We start from the raw sequence: 24,792 nt of genomic DNA on the forward strand, positions 1-24,792 counted from the left end.
CTTTCATGTTCTTTACAATGAAAGAAAGATCAAAGAAACAGAAACTGTAGCATAGATCTGATCTTGAATTGGCTGTTTTCTGTGATCTCAGTGAGAAACAGCTCCACGGGTCTAACTCTGTCAAACTGGGAGTCAGCCTGTAAACGAACATTTCTGGGACTCAAGTCTGCTCTGCTGTGAGATAGGAAAAGCTAATCTCTTGCGAAGTGTGACCCCAGTCAATGAGAAACAGTCTCAAAGTGACAATCTTATTCATGGTAATTCACTCCCCTTACCCAGACTCTGTCCTCAAAGCTTTCTGAAAGAAATCTGGTTTTATTTTAACCTATGTACATTAAGAATTAAATTCTATTTTATATTAGAATCCTGGCAGTTCTTAAATAACATTCCATCGTATGGTAATAAATAAATAGGTAAATCAGTAGTTTAGGTATCACAGAAAAGAACACAACTGAAGAGCTGTCATCTTCCTGTATGTTTATTTTCATTTTTGTGTTTGTCATTGTTTGAATTGACATATTGGTTTTTCCTGTGTGTTTGCCAACAGAGAAAATTGTTCCTAGCTGCTATGAATATGCAGCAGAGATTAAGAAGATCAGTGGGAAGCAAGAACCATTTTCCTGTTTTTCACATGTCTCTCCATGGATTTATGATGTTTCCTCATGAAACTTCACAGTCTTTCAGAATTTTCTTTGGCTTTCTTTATAGTGCCCCTGTTTAGACAAAAGAAACGTATAAAACAAAACATGGAATACTAAGAAAAGAGATTCTTTCCATCCTATTAAAAGTAGAACTATCTCCAAATCGCCAGTCATCTTAATTGTGAAATGCAATAGCTAATTTTCAAATGTTTCAATTATAGAAATTAAATTATATTAAGTTAAATTAAATTATTTCAATTAAATAAATGTTTTTTTTCTTCAAACCATTCGATTAAAAAAATAGTCTCTTGAACCACAGATCCACCACCTTGGTCAATTTTCCTAAGTTTTTTTTAATCACTATTTGACACTTCTTTCTTTACGTGCTCTTCCAAGGGCGGAATTCTCCTTCGTAACCTACGTATTCTGTGGGAATTACTTCATAAAACTGCGCACAGTTTCAACTCCTACCCTCCCTCCTCCCTCATTTCCCTCCATTCTTGCCCCCTCATTAAACTCCACATCCAAATTCCCATTTGCTTACTGCAGCATTGATTTGATATTTGTTGATATTATCTCAGTTCCGGGCTGAGAAGGTCTCAGAGACAAATGAGACTTACCCCATCACTCAGTGATCAACCAAGAGCCCCCCGGGACTGACCCTAGAGGGTACAGCTTTGGGGTGCAGAGGTTGTGGCCAGTGTACCTCAGTGAGGAAGGGGCCGGAAGCATCCTTAAACCAGCACATTGGAACTGTCTGGGAAATGGAGTAGGTTTTCACCCAGAAGAGGAGGGCACAGAGCATCCGGGGCTTTGGGAAGGGATACAGGAGAGCAGCCTCAGATGCAGCACATTTGGGGAAAAAAATACCTGCTTCGGAATGACTTCAGTTTCAGCAGAACAGTCACCATGGAGGCCCCTCCAGGACTCTCTGGGAAGCAGAACCAGCCCCTCCTGCAGTGTTAGTGTCCTGTACTTGGAAGTCCCCCGGCAGCCCGGGAGGGGATTAGGCTGGGACCACAGCGAGATGCGCCACACGGCCGCTGCAGTCACGGAGTCAGAGAGAAGAGGAGCGCGCAGCAGACGCTGTTTTCACTCCGCCCACGCATCCTCACTGCAGTATCAGTGACTAGCCCTGTGTCCCCATCGCCCAGCCCCGACGTCACGGCATCTCAGCATCGCCGTGGACTCCCCTTCGTCCCTGCAGCAGCCGTCTGTGTGGTGGTTGTATGTTCCAGGTGTGGTGTGGAAACACGGCAGTAAACGAAACGGAGGCTGCGTTGGGGGGGGTCTCCTAGCGGGGGAGGACAGGCACTAACTAAGCAAACGCGAGACGAGGTGAGGAGACGGAGGTCGCGGCGGTCGGAGGCGGACCTGCCCTTCCAGGTGGGGCGGCCGGGGGCTCATGGAGGGGGCGTGGCCCAGGGGCCTGGAGAGGGGTGGTCAGCACATGGGGGGCGGGGGTGTGAGGGGCTCTGGGGGCCCGGGGCAGGGCTCTGCGTCTGCTCTAAAGGCCGTCCACACCCGGGCTGGACAGGTCACCCTGGACGTGACCATGCAGAGAGGGGAGCTCTGAGCCCTGCGGCTCCGAGCCTTCCAAACTGCACGGACTGGAGTGTTGAATCCGAACCGACTGAAGAACCAAAAAGCATCTCCGGTGAGGAAGGACAAAGCCAAGAGCAGGGAGCGCCTGCGTCCGGGAAGCGTGTGTCCAGAGCCCGGGGCTCTGCGGCGGGGTCGCCCAGTCACGGGGCACAGGCTCCGCGGCTCCCGTGAGCGGCCCGAGCCAGGAATCGGGGCGCAGCGTTGCAGGCTCTCTGTGTTCAGGATTCGGAGGCTGGAATCACCGGGCGACGGCTGCATCCCACCCAGAGGCTTGGTGGGGGAGCATCCGCTCCCAGGTCCGCCTGTCTTGTGAACCCGCATTCCCGCAGCACTGGGACTGAGCGTCTCAGCCTTACTCTGCTGTGAGCGGGGTACCTCCCTCCCCAGGCTCCTCTCCACGTGGCCTCCTCCAGCGTGGCCTCTCATGTCGTCTGCCTGCGAGGAGGGCCTCCAGCTTCAGGGTGCAGAGATGGGGTCTTACAGAAACCCCACTGATGTCGTGGGAGTGACAGCCATCACATCTGGCCTCTTCTGGTGTGAGAAACAGGTCCCAGCTGCTGACTGCTCTTAAGTTGGGGGTGACATACGGGCGTCAATACCAGAAGGTGAGGTCCTCTTCCCACCACCGGGCAGGGAGCATCTCCCGTCTGCATGACTGGCCTCCTTTGTCACGTGCTGCGGATGGGCGGGCCAAGGTGAGGACTGGAAGAGGATCATTGAATTTATCAGTGAGAGGATTGTTGACATTCACAAAGGATGTTTATGGGTTAAAACCACTGTTCAGCAGAGGACAGAGAAGAGGAAACACAAATCTGATCACTTTTAAGTTCTGCTTTCAAACCTGTCCATTTCCTAGAGAATAAAGTTCTGGTTCTTGGATTTGGCCTCAAAGAAGCCTTTTCCATAACCTCCACTTTCTTATCAACCCCAAACTCTCCCTTTCAGTGTCACCTTTCATCCTCTTCAAGATCCAGCGTGGGCACCCTGTGTCCTAGGCAGGAGTGATTGCTCCCCTTTCCCTGAAGGCATCGAGTTCCTTTGTGCCTGCCTGACTTTGTCAGAGTGGGCCTTTTCCTCTCATTTTCTTTCCTCATGTCTACTTGGGAAAATACTACTAATTTCCTAATGACTGGTGCAAACATAGCCTCTTTCGTGAAGCCTGCCTCAACTCAGGCAGGCAAGTTGCTCATTTATTTGTGTCCTACTGTATGCCACTGTAGAGTTTTTTCATTCATTCACAACTATCTGAGTGTTTACAACAGTGAAAAGAAGCTTGACACTTTCATGCATGGAGTGGTCCTCTCTGCTTGTATCTTAGTAAAGCGTTTATACAGCATTTAAAAACGTACTTGGTGTTAGCTAGTTTTTAAAATATGTCTGCAATTGGTGAGGTTCATGTGACGTGAACTATTTCTAACATTTATCTGTATGCTTAAATCTAGTCACACTTATTGACAGCTAATAGGGCCTTAATCATCATTTAATGCATTAATTATAGCTGTTTATTGATTGAATTATTGAAGTATGGTGACCTTATATTTCTTTTCATGAAGAGCAGACCTAATTAGAATGAAAACTCAAGTATTTATTTCAAGAAATATCATTGCTTTGATACAGTTCGGAATATAATAATAGATTTTTACATGACCACGCACACTTAGTTATAAAAAGTCTATAGCTGGGAACCTTTTTCTGAACTGGTCAAATCCTGCAACGGTTAAGACATCATGTTTTACAGATACATTAAGTTACACATGTGCACAATATGTGAATTTTCCTCAACATTGTTTATAACACCTGGACTCTGTCTAGAATTGAGCTGTCTCCTTGGCAAAAGGAGACATCCTTGGCCAGTTTCTTTTTTATTATTATTTTTCTAATTCTGCTTGAGATATGGTTGACCTCCACCATTTTGGCTCCCCAAGAGTCAAACAGCGTCATTCACAGAAGGAATCTCCAGTAGAAGGAACCACAGTGGCACCTCCAGTTATAGAAACTGAGATGTGTGGAAATGTCCCCTCCCAGCCTCGCCAGAGTCACAGCACCAGAACAGGGCCTAGACTCTGCACAGAAGATGGTCCTTCCTCGGATGCCGCATTGAGAATGCGGGCCAGACCCAGGGAAAGCCAGCAGCGCAGCCTCTAGGAGCCAGGGGTGGCGGTGCCGGCCACAGCCTGGGCCACAGTTAGTGGCCCGCAGTGACCTCGCCTGGAGCTGACTCCTCGGGGCAGTGTTCTTGTCCCAGGATATGCGCCTGGCCTCACGTCCCAGGATGCAGCCAGTTTTCTGATTCCAACCGTACAGCCTTTCTGTTGATTATGGACTCAAGTCAGTTTCCCTCCAGTAAGTGCATTTTCTGCTCACGTTCATTTTTGTTGTCCAAAGCTGAAAAGCCTGTCTGACAGAGGAATAATTTTGTAGATTCTGGTAACTTGTGTCTCTATACAAACTTTAAAAGTAGTAATTGTGTGACTACCTTATTAAACATTCTGGGAGTAAGGACATCAGGGCAGCGCATGTGCGCGCGCGCACACACACACACACACACACACACAATTCACATATGTATCTTTCCACTGATAAAGAAAGCATTGAGGATTCCAGTCCAGATAACCAGCAACTAAAATAAATCAGAGTGATGCCCATGGAAATGTAATGACCCAGGGGGAAGTTCCTTGAGGGACTCACAGTCATCTTCGTCTCGGGAGGCACAGAAAGTGCCAGCTGGTGGGTGATGTACGCAGCCATTTGTGATTTTTTTCTTTCACTAATAAAATAACCATCTATTTTAGGTAGAGAAAACCTAAATTACTTGGATAACATGTTGGGTTTCATAAATGTAGGTAGAGATACTGTGAATTTTCATGAGCAATTAAAATAAAAAAACTATGTTTGTCTAATACAGAATATTTCTTTTTAAAATTGTTAGAAGTATGTGTTTATAATAATAAACCTGCTAAACTAAACTCTGAAAATTTAGAAGTGGCAGAAAAACAGTGGAAAATGAAATGAAATTCACTTGTAATCCTGCTGGGTGCAGACGCTGTTCTCATGTCGATGTGTTCATTTCTAGAGTTTTTCTACATAACTGTGTATATGTGCATCTGTGTGAAGGTTTACCCTCATATCTCAGGTGACAAGTGAAGACATAATGAATATCTTATTTTGTAACCCACTTTTGATGTTGTATTGGTCAGCTCATGCTGCCATAACAAGATAACCAGACTGGGTGACTGAAATAACAGGGATTTATTTTCTCACACTTCTGGGAGGCAGATGTCCACGAGCAAGGCTGACTGACTTGGTTGATTTAGGTTCTGGTGAGGCCCCCTTCCTGGCTGCAGATGGCACCTTCCTGCTCTGTCCTCCAGTGGCCTTTCCTCAGTGATGTGACAGTGAGGCCTCTGGCATCTCTTCTTGTAAGGACACTAATCCGATTGGATCTGGGCCCCAGTCTTATGACCTCATTTAATCTTAGTTTCCTCCTACAGACCCTCTCTCCAAATACAGTCACATTGGGGTGAGAGGCTCAGCGTATGAAACTTGGGAGGACATAGTTCGGTCCATAGCAGAGGAAATTATGTTACCAAAACCTTTTAAAGAGCTATTAATGGCAGCACAATATTATACTGGATGTCTACACCACAGTTTTTTAACCAATAATTCATATTTGGACATGTAATCTGTTTTTATTTTTTAATATACATTGTTGTGGACATTCCTGTGCACAATGTCTACTGATATGACTTACTCCTCAAGTCCTACTTAATCAGGGGGATGTAAATGATTTCAGCTTTAACGCCTGTTGTTGAGTGGCCCTCCCAGAAAGGCCGCGGTACATGAGAGGATGTCATCGACCTGGAAGGCAGCATGCCTGTGCCACGCCTGCAGCGCTCGACTCACTTAACACCCCCAAATACCTATTAAATGACTCCAAGCTATTTTCTTAAGAGTCCTTAAGTGAAAGTCCTTAAGAACAAGAGCAGATTCATTAGGTGTGTCAGAAGAGCCTGCCCTTGGAGAGCTCAGCAAGGGGAGGAAGAGGAGCCCGCTCCGTTTGTAAGGTTATCTGAATTTACTTCACGATGGCGCTGTTTGAAGCAGCAGCTAAGTGTCTGTCATGTGCTCACTGTGCGCGTCCCCAGATCCCTGGCAGGGCTGCAGGGCACCAGAGCCAAGGGTGAGTCGCCGGAGTTTAAAGGAGATGGTTTGCAGTAGAATTCACAGTGATTCTTAGTGATGAGTCAGCTCAAATAGTAAACTCAAATAATTCAGTCCAGTTGAATCAGTCTTTCCAAATTCAGCTGGTGCCTGAAGATTTTCACATGTAACAGAAGACCTTACACTTTTGCTTTATATTGGAAGGAAAACAACACAAAAATTACTGTAGGCACCAGAGTAAAATGTGGCACAATTCAGTGTGTTATTAAGACACTTTATTGTTCTGTAAGGTCCCAGTACAGATGACTGGAAATCACCAGTCAGTCAGTAAGCACCTATGAGGCAAATCCTTGTTCTACGCGGTGCCGACAGTCCAGCAGTGGAAGGACTCCAGCATTGACAGAGGGGTCGCCTAACGAGCTCCACAGGTGTTCTGGCGGTTGCGGAGAGGGCATTTGGAGGGTAACGCTGTTCTCACATCCAGGGCTGCTCGTCTCAGCTGTATCCACGCTTGCAGTTTCTTCTGGGTCTGAAGAAGCACCTTAGGTGATGTGCCCTTTATCCGCCAGACCCCCTAGTCTGGTTCACCCTGAGTGTGTGTGTATGGAGATTCCTACACCCTAGATCCCACATGCAAGCCAGAGCAAAGCAATTCTGTTTCATTTGTATTAAAATTCCACAGCACAATTTAAGACATATTTTTTTCACTTTCTTTTGGGGGTTGGTAATTAGGTGTATTTATTTATTTTTAGAGGGGGTACTGGGGGTTGAACCCAGGACCTCATGAATGCTAAGCATGTGCTCCACCACCTGAGCTGTACCCTCCCCCCAAAACGTATTTTAATGAAGGTTACTTGCAAACACATCTTCTTAAATTTTGCTGGTACAAAAAAATTATTTTTGTCCTTGTCAAAAATTATTTTTCTGGAAATTTGGATGTGACAGTTCTTTTCTTTCAGCACTCTGATGGTTTAATTCTCTTTTTATGGCTTCCATACTTTTCATTAGGAAGAAGGTTATGATGTTGCTAAACTGGTTCTTCTTTGTGACCAATATTCCATTCTGTTTATACTATTGTAAAGTTTCACTATGATGGTTTAGGTGTTGTCTTTTAAATTATTTATATAATTTTAGTTTTCCTGAATCTGAAGAGTTAGTTATTTTAACAATTTTGAAAAATTATGAACCACAATCTCTTTAAATAGTGTCTCTCTACTGTTATATTTCTTGAGATATGATGATCTTGAAACTGTGACTCAGTCTTCCTCATTGTTTCTAGAAAATTTGCAGTTATTACCCTTTCAGACATTGCTTCTGGCCACGTTCTCTATTCCCACCTTCCAGAATTCAGATGATGTATCTTTTAGTGCTTAACCTCTCATAACTTCCACATTTTTTTTAATTCTATATTTGGAGAATTCTATATTTGGAGAATTTGAGATCTACCTAATTCACTGATTCTGCTGATTCTACTGTTTAATTTTCATTAACATTTGATTTATTATGTATGCTAGTTTTATAAGATCTTTATTTTTTCAAATATATCTGATAAATTTTGACATTTATTCTTACAATTTCTTTTTCTAATTCATCTTTCAATTTTTTAAATATATTGTACCTAGTAATTTTGTGTTTCATAGTTGCTAATAATAATTTTGGTGATATTTACAGTTCTGATTCTGTAGGGCTTCTGATGTTATTAATATCTCGGATGGCTTTGTTTCTGCTAATAGTTCTTCACAAGTGATTTCCGTTACCATTTGTTTTTGCTTTTGATTGTGTTCTCATTTTCCTTTTGTCTCTGGAAGTTTTGGTACCTGGTTTGGTAGTAATTAGGGCTGTTCCTAATGTTTCTCATCTCTCACTGCCCCACCCACTAAGAGCTTTATTTGTAAGTTTAGTTTTCGTCAATAAATCATGAGAATAGCAGGTTTTACAACCAGTGAACATTTACAGTGCTTTCTCTTTTCTCTTTTTTTCACTCAGAAGTAATCCAGATAATAGCTAATCAGTAGCATGAGTTCCAGAACTTCCACTTGACTGTGATGCACCAACATCACAAGCAAGAATAAAACTGTTGTTCTAAGGCATTCAGATTAGTGGGAAGGTAGTTGTTATCCCAGAAGTCTCTCCTGTTCTTTCAATGGGATAATCCTGGATTTAATGTGCATTTTTTTGCAGGTATTTGTGTTTGCGTCTGCTGGGTGCCTTTGGGAACTTTATACTAAAATATTAGCTTAGAGCTTTTCAGGTAACATATGGAGTGTGAATTGCAGCTCCAGATCCAGGTTTTGTAGAATTATAGCCAGAAAGTCTCAGGGCACATGCTTTTTCTCATTTATTTTCCGCTGAGATCTTATGCTCACTGTCTTCTGTCAAGGGCGTGGGTTTTACTGAGTTCACCAGCTGGGGGTGTGGTTCTACGGACATTCAGACATTATTCTCACATCTTTGTTCAAACCACTCTTGGTGTGGACTTCAGGCTTTCTTGCTACGCCCTGCACATATTACACATTAAATCCCGGTTCTCGCTCACCTGATCTGCGTGCACCTGTAGTGCTAATGCCGGTTCAAGATCATACGTGTCTGTTAACTTGCACATTTTCCTTAGTTCTGTTCTTCAGGATATCTGCCTGTTTTAAGCTGTATGTTTTATCCATAACTTTAATTATGATGTACAAGGAAGAGTTGGTTTTTTTTTTTTAATTCTGTCTACCTGTCGATTTATTGCAATTGGGAGTTGCAAGAAAACTCCCAATTGATTTCCATGGCTTTGTCGTCATGTTCTATGGAGGAGATGATAAATAATTGAAAAAATTGAGCAAGTTAATCTACAATATAAACAACTTTGGCTGCAATGCCCTCAATTAAAAAGGTAACTTTGATTTATTTTAAATCTTGTTCTTTTGCTGTTTTTTTTTCTTTTAATCCATGTCTTGGTTAATACTTGCTTCTGATAGGAGTTTTGATGTGCTAAAGTTCATGAGTGCTAAAATATATGAAGACAGATTAATGTGTTTGTATTGGCGTTTGCATACCAATGCTATGTTCTTTCATACAACTAAAGGATATGATGTCATCAAACAGAGTCACATTTTTTGATGATTGCACTCAGGTTGTCTGCTTCTATGTCCTTACGCTCAACACATTTCTAGAAGTATGCTTTTTTCCCCTCTTTAAATATTTACATATTTTACAAACTGGTGTGAAGTATAGAACACTAAATCAAATTCAAATTCGGGCGACTCCAAATAGCTAATGGATGTGTATTTTTTCCAGCTTTATTGAGATATAATTAATGTATAGCATTCTTTCAGCTTAATGTATACAATGTGAATTTGAAATATGTATATATAGCAAAATGATAACCACAAAAATGTTAGTTAACACATCCACCATGTCTCTCTCCACTACACCTGTGTGTAGTGGGACTTTTTAAGATAACTCTACTAGCAACTGTCAAATATACAGTACAGGATTGTTAACTACAGTCATGATGCTGTAGCTTAGGTCCTCAGAGCTAATTCACCTTGTAAGTGGACGTTTATACCTCACCACCTTTAGCTAGTTCCTCCCTCTCCTTCATGCCCTGATAACCACCAATATACTCTCTCTGCTTCTATGATTTTATTTTACTTTTCTACATACCGTGTAGAAGTGGGGTCATACATTGTTTGTCATTCAACCTGTGACTTAATTGACTTATCATAATGTCCTCAGGGTTCATTCATACTGTCACAAATGGCAGAATTTCCTCTTTTATGGTTGAACAATATTTCAGTATATGCAGAGACATTTTTTAATCCATTTATCTGTTGACAGACTTAGGTTGTTTCCATGGCTTAGCTATTGTAAGTCATGCTGCAGTGAACATGGGTGTGAAGATAACACTTTGAGATAGTGCCTTTATTTCCTTTAGATTTGCATCCAGAAGCAGAATTGCTGGGTCATATGGTGGTTCTATTTTTAATTTATGGAGGAAATTCTGCTTTCCATAGTGAAAATACCAGTTTATATTCATATCAGCACTGCACAGGGTTGAGCACACATTCATGTACTTGTTGGCCATTTGTATATCTTCTTTGGAAATTTATCTATCCAGGTCTTTTGGCTACTTTAAATCAGATCATGTGATTATTTTGCTATTGAAATGAATGAGTCCCTTATATATTTTAGATATTAACCTTTTATCAGATAGAAGGTTTGCAACTATTTTCTCTCATTTTATAGGTTGCCATTTCATTCTTTATTACTTCTTTTGTTGTGCAGACACTTTCTGTGATGACCTGTTAACACTGGCTTATGTATTTAGGTGCTGCAATGCTGGATGCATGTGTATTCACAATTGTTGTTTTCTCTCGATGAAGTGACTCCTTTGTCATTAGGTAACAACCTTCTGTGTCATTTGTTCCAATGTTTTATTTAAAGTCTAATTTGTCAGATACACCTATAGCTATCCCTGCTCTCTTTTGGTTTCAGTTGTATGGAATATCTTTTCCCACCTCTTCACTTTGAGCTTCTCTGTGTCCTTAGAGCTAAAGAGAGCTTCTTGTCGGCAGCATGACTGAGCACATAGTCTTGTCTATTTTATTCACTCAGTCTCTCTGTATCTTTTTGATTAGATAATTTAGTCCATATAGATTAGGTAATTTTTGATAGGCAAGGACTTACAATGCCATTTTCTTATATGCTTTCTGGGTGTTTTCTAGATCCTTTTTCTTTTCTCCCCATCTCGCTGTCTTCCTTTGTGATTTGGTGATTTTCTGTAGTGATCCTTCCTTTTTTCATCTTTTATGTGCCCACTATAATTTTTTGCTTTGTGGTTACCATGAGGCTTACATAAGCAATTTATAGTTATAGCACTCTCTTTTAAGCTGATAATCACTTAAATTTGTTCAGTGTGAAAGCTCAGTACTTTTAACCCCCCACACACATTTAATGAGAGAAAATTCAAATAAATTTTATGTCACAATTTACATTTTTTAATATTATATATCCATTACAACTTATTATAGCTATCATTTTATGTATTATAAATTTTTTTCTGAGTCAGTATAATTGTCTCTGTTGATATGTTTATCTCATTGCTTTTCTGGCTCCATAATACTTAATAATATAGATATAATACTGTTGTTCAAGCATTTCCAAATTTTTTAAACCAGAAAACAAATATTTATTAATACCTGCCATGTATTAGAATTTTGCAGTGGTCTGGGATATCAGAGTGAATTGTACTGTTTTTCCTACAGAAACCCAGACAGTAGTGAAAATGAATGTTGTAATATAATTTATAATATAATGGCATCCAGTTTATAACAGAATTATGAACAAAGAAAGTTATGAGAACAGAGTAAGAGACTGAAGAATGATTCACAATGAATTTTCACAGCAAACATAAAAACTTGCCCTTTCTCTTCCTAATGCAAGACTCTTATTTCTTTGACTATTTGGGGTAAATGAATTAAGTAGTTAGTTATATAATAAATTTTATTTATTTTTTTGGAAAGGGTGATCAGAAAGAAAGCATTGCAATAACATTATACTCAGGTTTATTTGGGAAGAGATACTCTTGTCAGTTACATTGATGGTAAATGGAGTAAAAATTTCTAATGAGCTACATTTTTATTCTATAAAAACTATGATAAACTAATGAATACAGGTTGACAGGTAAATTTCATCTTGTTATAATTTTTTACTGGCATTTTGCAAAAACAAGATGGGTGAAAAATAAATTCCATAGCACATCCCTTTGCTCAGAACAATGACATTTAATCACCCTGCTGCCACCATCTGCCAGAGCGTTTCATCTGGTGGTAAATTCGTTTGTATGCTTTTGAATTCCAGGGCTCTCATAATTTCACTTATTGTCTGAGGCAACATTTTCTGCCTAGTTTGCAGGTTTTACTTGACTAGTTTTTATATTATTAAATTATTTATTGAGGACAAACTTAATTTTTTTCTTTTTTTTCCCTTGACATTTAAATGCTGAATAAAGGGGAAGCAAAATTACATTTCACCAATTAAAAGGGTGATTTGAGAAAAATTTCCCTACATGGGCTGACAGCTAATCAGTAGTGTGGCAGAAATTGATTCTGTGCATCAAAAAGTTACTCACATTAGAGACAGAACTTTAAAAGCATCTGGGTGAAAATGCTTGCTCATAAAATGTTGTCAGATATTCTCTTATGTTTAAACCCACATTTATATAACATTTGCTCAGATGCAAGTTTTGACAAAAGTTGCTTAGCAAACAATCTGTAAAAGCAATTTAGGGAGAACCAATATAATACTGATTGCGTGCACAGCTTCAGTTGCAGTCTGGTTTAATTTGGGAGTCGCTCATATAGACTGGCTTCCTAGGTAAGGAGCTGGAATGCAGCTGTTCTCGTAAACAGTGACAACATGGACCATAGCCGGTGTTAAAAATGGGAGTTTCCTTTAGCAGGAGATAACGGAGATGCCTAACAAGATCATGTCACCAGAAAGCCAAACCCAACTCGACGTTTGCTAAACCAGCAGCTTCAATGGTTTTGAAGTCACTAAACTCTAAAAATAATTTTGATCTCTAAATAATGGTGAGAAAAAGTGGAACCTAAATCAGAAATGGGTTGTCCAGAATTAACGGTTTCAGCTGATGCGGTCAAAAGTTGAGCAGCAACGCTCCCTGGAGCCGGCTGCTGCCCGGGCTACTTCTGGCCGTGTCAGTCACACTGATGCCTCTGCTTGCAGCTCAGAGACCACGCGCTTTCCCATTTCCACACATCTGCTCCTCTAATTTCTATGTGTGGAGAACCAGCCCCTGCTTCTCCAAATCTGCAAAACATTAACTGCTCTAAAGGGTTTACCTGGGACCATGCTAAGAGGGAGATAATTTCACCTGCCCCTGAATTCCCAGAGCACTTTGGACTTCCATGTCGTCTGTTACTTTCCAATGTACAACATATATAAGATTTTTCTCCTCTTCTTGATTATAAGTTCATCTGTGTCTGAATTCACTTTAGGAATATTTTTCAAAGTGGTGTCCACAGAGCCTTGTGTGCATGTTGGGGGTGGGGGGGGTGAGAACCTTTCAGCACATCTAAGAGGTCAGACACCTATGTTCATGATAAAACTGAGTTTTCATCTGCCCAAGGAAGTTCACATCTGCACCAGTGGTGCAGGAGCACTGTGTTCGCATGTGCACCAGCGGTGCAGGAGCAGTGGTGAGTAAAACTGCTGGTTCCACAGTGTGAAGCAAGGCAGTGGCACCAAACCGTCGAGCAGTCACCGTGGTTGTCACTGCTGCATGCTTACAGTTACAAAAAGAACTACAGTTATATCTAAAAATGTCACTGATGGAGGAGAAAATATGTGCTTATTAAATCTCCACTCCTGAGTGCATGTTCCTTTACTGCTCCGTCTGAGGAAGTGGGCATTGCATACGCCCTCTGCAGCCCACCAGGTACAGGCTTGTCTCAGGGAGAGCACGTGGGAGAGCTCCTTATGGCCTGGACACTTTTCTTTTTCATGGAGCTCCATTATTGCTTGAAAGTAGGACTGGCTAGTGAAATAAAGTCATTCAGGCTTGGGCATTCCACTTAATTTCTGGTGTAGTTTGCTTTCCCCATCTTTTGAGAAAACAATGACTAACATGTAGGGCTGGAAGAACTGTCTCCTCACCTGGAGCCTGGTGGGGCTGAATTCAATTTCTGGCACACGACTGCCACAGCAAACTGATTTTCAGTCATATCTGAATTTCTGTGTGAGGTAAATGATATAAACAGCATCTATTTTAGTAGTAGCTGGTAACCTGTTGACTTCTGAGATAAATTTCAAGAGAAAATAACTACTGTTTTCAAACAACTATCTCTTTCCAAGAAGAAAATGGCTCAGTTCTCCTAAAGGGTCATAGGGATTGCTCGGATTCGCCTGTTCACTTGGAGTCTGGTGTGCTTTTCCTTTTTGTAATTTGATCTTCTATTTCTGACTAGAGTGCTGTTCAAGCTTTACATTTCATAATGAGTGAGATGTAAATAAAGTAACATAACGCGTTATTAAATTTTCCTGGACAGCAAAATGCAGTTCATGATTTTCCTGAATAATAATATGCATATGAAATCTCCCTGGAATAATATGTGTAGCTTATAATTACTTTACAATGTGTTTTATGTTTTGAAGTTGACATCGCAGTTACACATCCGTTAGCTTGCTACTCGCTGGGCTCCTCCAGACAGGCAGATCGGCTCCAGGTCGTCCTGGGGAGTGTATGACCTGAGCACGGGACACAGACTAGAGTGAGTGCGCCCTGGGAGAGGCTTGGGGAACAAACACGGGTGAGCCTGGCAGAAGGACCGGAGGCTAAGGGGTGCAGTGAAGGGGGAGTCCAGGCAGATGCAGCCACCAGTGAGAAGTGCCTGGAGCAGAGCGAGGGCTGACTGTAGAATGTGGAGAAGGCGAGTTTGCAGATCTAGCCTTTTTGCCATCTTAAATGTCATGACTGTCTAACTTCAAGGGATAAAGTTTATTCTTCTGAATTTTTCTCTAACATTCTGATCAAAGAGTGAATTATTCCTTATTTATAGATTTTAAAATTTGCCTTTAGCTTATTTCATATGCGCCATGAATTAATAATGACTTTATCACCCACAGAAACTAAGCTTTTTAACTTCCTAAGAAAGAACATTTTTCTTATTTGTAACAAATGCTTGAACCTTGTGTAAGGTGTTTTTAGTCTTTAGAGTAGCATGTGTTGCATTACTTGTGGGCTTCACAGGTATAACTTTGTTGAAAGGAGTACAGTGAGCTTAATATTGCTCTGTTTAATTAAGTGAAGGCAGTTTAACTTAAGGGTTAGCCTCCATTCCCAGCCAGGGACTCCCATGTTCAGTGTTCTAGCCAGTTGTTCACTTGGAAAGATTAACATTCCATATTACAGTGCAGTCAGCAGTAGGAACGAGTTTTTAGCAAACTTACTTATGGATTTACTGAAAACATTTTACAGCCTCATTATTTATTCAAAGCAAAGACCAAGAGAATCACTCTGGTCAAAATGCATCCAAAAACCGTCTTGTGCCCCGTGAGCCGATACTTCTCACTGTGTCTCACCCTTGGGCTCATCCCTAGGTGTGGCTTTTTTTTTTTTAACTGAAAAAAGTACAATTGACTTAATATTTCTTATTTTAACTGAGTGAAGTAATGAAACTTACATGACAGTTTCGGTGCCCGGTCAGGGACACGAGCCAGCACACACTGGCATCTTATCTTCCAGTCCATAAACGTAGTGTGTCACTTTTTAGTCAAGTCCTCTTTGAGATGTTTCATCAGCATTTTGAAGCTCTCATTATGCAGGTGCTGGCAATGTTTGTCATATTTACGTCCAAATAACTATTTTCCTTCGGGGTGATAGTAAATAGTAATATTAGAACAACCTCTAAGGAGTATGTGTCTGTTTTGGGCACCAGGTTAATACTGACTTCATAGCATGAGTTGGAAAATGCTACCTCATCCTGTAGTTTTGTGAAGAGGTTATATAAAATGGTCCAAGTTCTTTAAATATTTGGCAAAACACTTTAGTGAAATCATTTTGGCACAGAGAATACTTTTCAGAAGATTTTACTCACAAGTTTAAATTACTGAATGTTATCATATTATTTATCTGTTTTTTTCTTGGCTGAGCTTGGGCGTTTGTGGTTTTTAACAAATTGTTCCATTACTTAAAGTTTGCTGAATTCAAAATGGAAAGTTTTTCATAGTTGTTTCTTATGATCCTTTTAATGGTGGCAGGACCTTTTAAAAATATTCTCTCATTCCATACGTCTGAGATACGTGTTTTCAGTGTTTTTTTTTTTTTTAATCTTTGTCAGTCTTGCTAAAGGTTTATCTCTATTACTGATTATTTTCTAAGAATCAGCTTTTTGCCTTACTGATTTTCTCTTCAGCTATACTGTTTTCAGTTTCATTGACTTTCATTCTTATGTTTATATTTCTTTTGTTTACTTTAGATTTATTTTTCTCCTTTTCTAGTTTCTCGAGGTGGGAAGTTAGATTATTGACTTGAGATGCTTCATCTTTCTTAATGTAAGTATTTAGTGCTAAAAATTTCACCCTCAGAACCACTTTGGGTGCAACCAATACATTTTGACCTTGTATTTTCATTTTCATTCAGTTAAGTGCATTATTTTATTTTTTTGAGATTTTTTCTTAGAGCCATGTAGTATTTCAAATTTTGTTATTTTTACATCTTTGAAGGTTTTATTCTTGTTATTAAATGTATTAATATTTATTTTATAATCCAGAATATGGTCTGTCTTGTTGACTGTTCTGTGGACGCACAAAGAGAGTGCATATTCGAACTTCCTGTGGTGGAATGTCCTCTAAAATCCATCAGATCCTTTTGGTTGATGGTGTTGCTCTGTTCTATACTTCTGGTGATTTTTTTTTTTTTTGTCAGATATAAATTGTTGAGAGTGAGATGCTTAAGTCCCCGACCAGGTTGTAGGTTTGTCAATTTCTTTTTTCAACTCTGTTGGCTTTTGTTTCCTGTATTTTGAAGCTTTGTTTGGAGAATAAAAATTTAGGATTGCTATATATTCTTGATTAACTAATACTTTTCTCATTACATAATGTTGCCCTTTGACCTAGGTATTTCTTTTTTGAAGTCTACTTACCTGATTTTATTAACAACTGCTCTAGTTATTTTGATTAATATTTGATTTTATATTTTTTCCATCCTTTGAATCTATACTATTATTTTTAAAGCTAGTTTCTTATACACAACTTATAGTTAGTTTGGGATTATTAGTCTGATTTGTCAATTTTTGTCTTTTAATCAGTGTATTTTAATTATTTCCATTTAAAGAAATTCTGGGCATGTTAGAACTGAAGTCCATCATTTTATTATTGGTTTTGTGGTATTCTTCCTGTTTCTAATTTCTGTGTTTCTTTTCTTCTGTTCAGTTACTTGAACAGTTTTCATAATTCCATTTTGATTCCACTGTGATTTATTTATGTCTTTGAATATATTGCTATTTAAAGTTTCCTCAGTGGTTGTTCTGGTATTACAACATATGTGTGTGACTTACCACAGCCTATTGATTTTAACATTTATCACTTTAATTAAAGCACCAAAGCTTTATGGTCATACGGATGACATATATATCATACATTTTTCTGCATACATTGACTACCACATCACATGGCGCTCTAATATTTGTTTCAACCATAAAATGTGATTTAAGAAACTCACGAGGTAAAGGTCCATCAATTATTTTTAACTGTCTTTGTATGCATGCCATTGATCGCTCTCCTTTGTAAAGTCCCAGCCTTCCTCTGTTACTGTTTTCTCTCTGTTTGTAGACTTTTCCTTAGCCATTCTTTAAGAGTAGTTCTCTTAGCAACACATTAACTTCATTCTCCTTAGTTTTTCTTTATTTTCTCCCTTGACTTTTCTTATTCTGAGAAAATTTTTATTCCCCATTCATTCCTGAGGTATAGTTTCTCCAGATACAGAATTTTTCATGTGATTGCGTTTCTCTAATTGAACATGTGCCACCTTCTTTAAATAGGATTTCTGGTTTCCAAGTTTCGAAATGAAAAATCTGCAGTCATTTGATTTGGTGTTCCTCTAGGGTCAATGCTTTGTTTCTCTCCTGATTTTTAAAAGAAATTTTCCTGTCTTTTAAAAAATTTAATTATAGTGTGTTCCATGTATATTTCTTTTGGTTTATTCTCTTTGGGTTTGGGTCAGCTTCTTGAGTCTGTAGGTTTATGCCTTTTGCCAAATTGGGAAGTTTTCAACCATTATTTCTTAAAAATTTTTTTGTTGTTGTTCTCACACTCTGCCCTCTCTCCGTATGTGTTTTCAGTGATAAAAAGTCAGATCTTTGTTATTGTCCCATAAGTTCTTGAGTGTATGTCAATTTTTGTTAACCTGTTTTCTTTCTTTCAGATCAAGTAAATTCTGTTCATCTGTTCACTTTTATATCTTCTTTTATTTCATCTCTAATGTTAAGTCCATCCAGTAATTTAAAAAATTTAGTTATTGTATTTTTAATTCTATAATTTCCACTTGGCTCTGTTTTGTAACTTCTATTTCTTTGTTAGCATTTTCAGGTTTTTTATTGATTACAACAGAATTCATGACTGTTGAAGCATTTTATGATTCCTGCTTTAAAACCCTTTTTAAGGTATTCCTCCATCTGACTCTTTGTGTTGGTGTTAGTGGCTTGCATTTTCCAATTCAAATTGCATTTATAATGGCTCCTGGTGTTGATGAGTTACTTTTGATTGTGTAACAGACATTTTATACATCATATTAGAAGAGTCTTGATCCTATTTAAATCTTCGGTTTCAGCAGGCAGTCATCCTATTGCTTTACCAGGGAGGTCCTGCCTACTTTTGTGAGCTACAGAACCAGTGAAGATTTGTTTTTAACACCCTTGGAGCGCTGTTCTGCTTGGCTTCACGCTCACTGCTCCAACGGGCTCCCACTAGGACCATGCAGACTCTGACTGGGCTGCTGTTGGGAGGGAGGTTAAGGAGCGGTTGGGCCGTGGTCACTAGAACTGACGATTGGGCCGTGGTCACTAGAACTGACGGACTGGATCTGCTACCGCCCCAGGGGTCCTGCAGGGCCGGCTGACCCTGAACTGCAGGAGGTCACTTCTGATGCTACCCTGCTTACGCAGCGGGGTCTCACCCTGTCACTGCAGCAGATCTGACTGTGGATCTGATCCCTTTGAGTAACTACCCAGAAGTGGAATTGCTGGGTCATATGGTAATTCTATTTTTAATTTGAAGGACTACCGTATGGTTTTCCACAACAGCTAAACCATTTTATGTTCCCACCAAAAGCGTACAAGTGTTCCAAATCCTCCACACCACCCAGCTCCCGTTATTTTGGTCTTTGATGGTGGTCACCCTGACAGGCGTGAGGGGGGCTCTCACTGGGGTTTCGTTTGCATTTCTGTGATTGTTAGCAATGCTGCGTGTCTTTCCATAGGCTTGCTGGTCATTTGCATGTCTTCTCTGAAGAAGTGTCTTTGACCCCCTTGCCCGTGTGAAATCAGGTTGTCGTCATTTTGTTGTTGCTTTTGTTCCCCGCTTTTGTGAATGTTCCGTTTTCCGTCCTTGATTTCTCACTTTCTCCCACTGCGGTCAGAGAAGATGATTTACGTGTTATCTGTCTTTTTTAATCTGCTGAGACTTAATCTGTGGCCTAACATACAGTCTCACCTGAAAATGTCTCGTGCACACGTGAGAAGAACGGGCCGAGTGTTCTGTGCACCTGTTAGATCTGCTCAGTTTATTGCACTGCCTGCTGAAGTCTTTCTTTGAGTCCATCTGGGAAATTTGTATTTGTCGTACTTTTTATCTCCAGATCTTTTTTGGCTTTCTGTCTCTTTTTCAATATTTTTGTTTTGTTCATCCACAATTTTCCTGACTTTCTCCATGGCTTCCTTTTAGTCTTTTAACACCTTTAAATCAGTTGTTTTAAAATCTCTGTCTAGTATATCTGCCATCAGGTCTTTTCTCACGGACAGTTTTAGTTTATTTAATACCCCCCCCCCCTTTTTTTTAATGAACTAGACTTTCCTGTTTCTTTGTATGCCTTCTGGGCATTTGAATCTAATAATGAGGTAGCCCTGGAAATCGTATTCTTCCCCTTGCCTGCAGAGGGTCTGGACATAGGGACGGGCAGAGAAGGATGACTCTTACAATGATCTCTGCGGTGGTTTTGAAAGATGTGATTTCTCCCTATCTGCATCATCCCAAGCAGACTCACAGATTATTGCCTTGGCACAGTAATCTTACAGAACACTTTCTGAACGTAAGAAAGCCAATAAAACATCACTGAGCAGCATTATTTTCCCACAAATATCATGAAACTAATTAATTCACAATTCTCTCTGGCATTCTTGCAGAAAAACTCTCAAGTTAACAGAAGTAGCATTCCAACCTCCCCCTACTTATAGTGTGGAGTGCTTTCTATATAGCCCGCCCCTTGAATACAAATCCTGACCCCCACATGTATAGCACCCTAAAGTATACGTGTTTTTAGCTGCTGCAAGTTTCATTTGAAGTTGTTGCTCTGTTACAACACATTTTATTTTGTAACAAAGAATTCTGATGTTTGAAAGACACAAAATATCTTTTGTTAACTATTACAGGGTACTGGAGCGAGTTTGGGCAAGAAGAAAGCTTACTGTCGTCCTCCTGACATCAGCTGTATAAAAGCTTTTTTTCTTTCTTTTTTTTTTAACATCAAAATTGATAGCATTTTTCAAATAGTGACAAATATTCCATAAAAAAAACTCTGGCTTGTAAAATTTTTATTATTCATAGAATGGAAAAAGTTGCTTTGAAAACTCATCAACATTTACTCTCCAGTCAAATAATGATGATTGTGTCTTACAAAGTCTATGATAAAACCATATGTTGAAATCCAAGCAGTGTTGCGATGCTTTGCTTCATTAAATGCTACACCGGTAAGAATGACTGTTTTAGGCTTTTCCATAGATGGTGTTCCAAAATGTTTGAATTTTCATTTATTCAATTTTGTGTCTTTAAGTTTTCCATATTTATACTTGAATTTATTTTTCCTTAATGATATTTGTGTTTCATTGTTTTTAGTTAATAATTACTTATTTTATGAAAGGCCAGTGTAGAGCCTGCAGACAGTATCAGTGTATCTGTAGTAAATGACATGCCCTGAATAACTGAACTCAGGAATGTATGTGGGTGTGTATATTTTTTTAAAAGATATAAAAAGATGTATCTTTTTAAGAATACAAATCTCACATTTAAAACCTCCCAGTTAATTCCCAAATCAAAAAATGGAGATGATTTCTGGTTCTGAACAAACTGGGCTAGAATCAGTTCTGCCTATTTTTCCCACTAAAGCTCAGCTTAGAACCCGGACGTCGTACATCCAGGAAACACACGAAGACCTGCCTAGGCAGAAACCAGAGACGGAACAGCCAGGGGACTGGGAGACCGAGGAGGGACAGGGCAGTGAGGCCGGGTCCCTTTCTGCCTGCTGCGTCCTGGGGGGCAGAAACTTTGACCTCCTCCTTTCTTCTGTTGTCTTACGCAGTAAACTAGTCGGTCTGTCTTCTTAAGCTGCTTATTCAGTTCCCAAGCTGTAGTGGATATTTCTGTTGTGGTGGTTTTCAGCTTTTGTTTTCCTTCTTTCACTCTCGGTGCTACAGTGAAGTCTTTGCAGAGGCGCCGACAATTGTTTGGAAGTAAACCCAGTGGGTGGCTGTGGAGGTGAAGCTGTTAAGTGTGTGAACAAAAGACCTACGCTGGGCTCTCCCGCCATCCAGTTTCCTTTCCCTTCTTCTTCTTTCATGCTTGGTGCCCTTGCACCTGGGGATGCGGGAAAGGTCACTTTGGGCATTGAAGTCAAGCGTTAGTGTCGGCCCCCCGGGAGCCTGCTGGTGGGAGCCATTGTGAGCGCAGAGCAGAGCTCTCTAAGAGGGTTCCTCCCCTCGCGCCTCAGCTGGACAGGTTTGATGTCTATTTACTGTTTCAGAATAAAGCCCACACACCATCTACAGAAGGAAAAATCAATGGAGAAAATGGGACTCAGGTGAATAATCCACTCGTGGGAAAGAAGTCAAGGGACAACAAAACTTAAATTTTATGTATTTTGAGATATGGTTTTGATAAATGTAGTGCAATTGATATTATTCTTAATATGTAACTGAATTAAATTAAAAATTAAGTAACAACCACAGTCATACAGGGGCTCCCAAAGAGGCAGTCACGGTGTCAACCAGCCTGGGTCCTCCCCGAGTCTGGGGTCCTTCTCCAGGTGCATTTGAGTCACTGCAGAATCCGATTCCTCGTGTGCAGGACTGATTTCCCCTCTTTACGTGTGTGTCCGCCGCGGTAGCTCTGAGCCCCTGGAGGCTGCCTTCTGGGGGACCTAGGGGTGCGGCCCTCTCCCGGCCAGCCGGCTCCTTCTTCAGAGCCAGACGGAGAGTCTGTCCAGTGTGAACCTCTGGCCCTTGGCATGAACTCCCGCCTGACCGTGACTGGCCACCCAAGGTAACCCTTCTCAAATCGGCTAACTCCAAGTTAACGGACCTGGGCGATCCCAGCTGCAAACGCTTCGCCTTGGCACCTCACGGAACCTCAGCGCAGGAGTGAAGCGCGTCGCCGCCACGAGCCGCGCCCCGTCACGGAGGGCGTCGTGCAGCGCGCACGCCGGGCGGCGCTGGGAGCCGCTCCGGAATCGTCCCCGCAGCCCCTGAGCTAGTGTGCAGGGCCCCCGACTTGGCCGGGGCTCCGCTCTCCCTGGGGAGTTTACCTAAAGTAGCCATAGGCGCAGGTCTCTGTCTAAACCGCAGTCAGACTCGGAGTCCGAGCGCGTCCGGTGACTCGGGCTGCGGCTGACTCTCCCGTGCAGCCGGCTGTGCGCCTCGCTGGAGCCTCCTCGAGAACCACGGCTCTGTCAAGTGTGACATCTCATCTGGCCGTCACTTCACTGAAGTATTAGAGTATTTTCAAAACTACAGGTGAATTCTCGAGAGGAGAGATAACACAAATGGGCCATTAGACAGTAAGAGGCGGAGGCAGACCATCACCCGAGCCGTCAGAATGAGCAGCCTGTTGCTCAGGCCTCGATTCGCAGAGGCCGACCCTCTCCCGCAGTATGAAACTGAATTAGTAGCTGTGTCTGATTAGCAGTAATCACCTCTTGGCATCAAATCGATAGGCTTTGCCTCACAAGGAATGCTTTAAAATATCACCAATCATTTAAACTTGGAGTCTAATTCTAAAGTCTGCAGGATGGGCAGTTTAGACCTAACTGCCACCTCCTGGCAAACACAATTTTGGGCAGATTACCACATATACTTTTGTGCTTCTTTTAAAGCCAGTTTCCCTAAAACGTGGTCAGCAGAACTTTACTTTGTGCTATTAGCCGTTTGGGAAATACTTAATACCTTATTTCTCCTTTTTTCGTGGTGTTTTTTGGTTTTTTTCATTGGTGTAACATTGACTTAACGCTGTCTCATTAGTTTCTGGTGCGTGTCATAGTGCTTCGGTATTTTTACACATGACAAGCTGGTCGCCCCCAAGTCCAGTCACCGTCACCATTCAAAGCTGCTACAATATTATCAACTGTAGTCCTCACACTGTACATTTCACCCCGTGACTCGTTTATTCTGCAGATGAATTTTGTGCCTCAGTCACTGTTTCACTCACCCCCCCAGCCCATTCTCCTCTGGCAACTGCCTGTCTGTTCTCTGTATCCGTAACTCCATTTTTGCTTTTGTGTTTTTTCATTCGCTTTTTTTTGAGATCCCAGATATAAATGATACCATACAGTATCTGTCTTTCTCTGGCCTGTTTCAAGAAGCGTGACACTCTCCGCTCCATCCATGCTGTTGCTGAGCATGGCAAGATGCAATTCTGTTTTCAATGGCTCAGAGATATTCTTCTGTGTGTCTACACCACAGCTGCATCCAGGCGTCTCCTGATGTGCACTTATGTTGCTTGCATGTCTGGGCTCCTGTAAATAATGCTGCAAGGAACCTAGGGGTGAATATATCTTTTCTAGTTAGAGTTTTGTTTTCTTTGGAAAAATACCCAGACGTTGAATTGCTGGGTCTTGTGGTAGTTCTACTTGTAGGCTTTTGAAGAAACTTCATACTATTTTCTATAGAAGCTGCACTGATTTACAGTCCTACCAGCAGTGCACTAGGGTCCTTTCCCCACATCTTCACCAGCACTTGTTATTTGTTGTCTTTTTGATGTTAGTCATTCAGACAGGGCTGAGGTGATATCTCGTGGTTCGATTTGCGTTTCCCTGTTGATTAGTGATGTTGAGCATCTTTTCATGTGCCTGGTGGCCGTCTGTGTGTCTTCCTTGGAGAAAAGTCTGTTAAAATCCTCTGCCTGTTTTTTTAAACTAGTTGCTTTTTTCATATTAAGTTATATGACTTCTTTGTATATTTTGGATATTAACCCATTATCGAATGTGTCGTTTGCAAATATCTTCTCCCATACAGTAGGCAGCCTTTCTGTTTTGTTTATGGTTTCTTTCATTGTGCAAAAGCTTTTCAGTGTGAGGCAGACATGTTTATTTTTACTTTCGTTTCCCTTGCCTGAGAAGACAGATCCAAAAAATATTACTAAGACTGATATCAAAGCGCATACCACTTCTGTGTTCCTCTAGAAGTTTTGTAGTTTCAGGTCTTACATTTAAGCCTTTAATCCATTTTGAGTTTATGTTTGTCTCTGCTGTGAGGAGTAGTGCAGGTTGACTCTTTTGCAGGCAGCTGTCCAGTTCTCCCTGTTGCCACTTATTGAAGAGGCTGTCTTTCCCCATTGAATAGTTTTGCCCCTTTTATTGTAATCTCATTTTTCCTCTTGATGATTCACAGGGCCTGAGTTA

General features: G+C 40.9%; 1 protein-coding gene across 1 annotated transcript in view; it reads left to right on the forward strand.

The window, feature by feature from the left end:
* SNTG1 (syntrophin gamma 1) overlaps nucleotides 1–24,792 on the forward strand; it is a 357,912-nt gene that overhangs the window by 129,938 nt on the left and 203,182 nt on the right. The gene's annotated exons all lie outside the window — the stretch shown is intronic.

Source organism: Camelus dromedarius, chromosome 30 (assembly GCF_036321535.1).
Source record: "Camelus dromedarius isolate mCamDro1 chromosome 30, mCamDro1.pat, whole genome shotgun sequence".
In the NCBI taxonomy this organism is placed as follows: Eukaryota; Metazoa; Chordata; class Mammalia; order Artiodactyla; family Camelidae; genus Camelus; species Camelus dromedarius.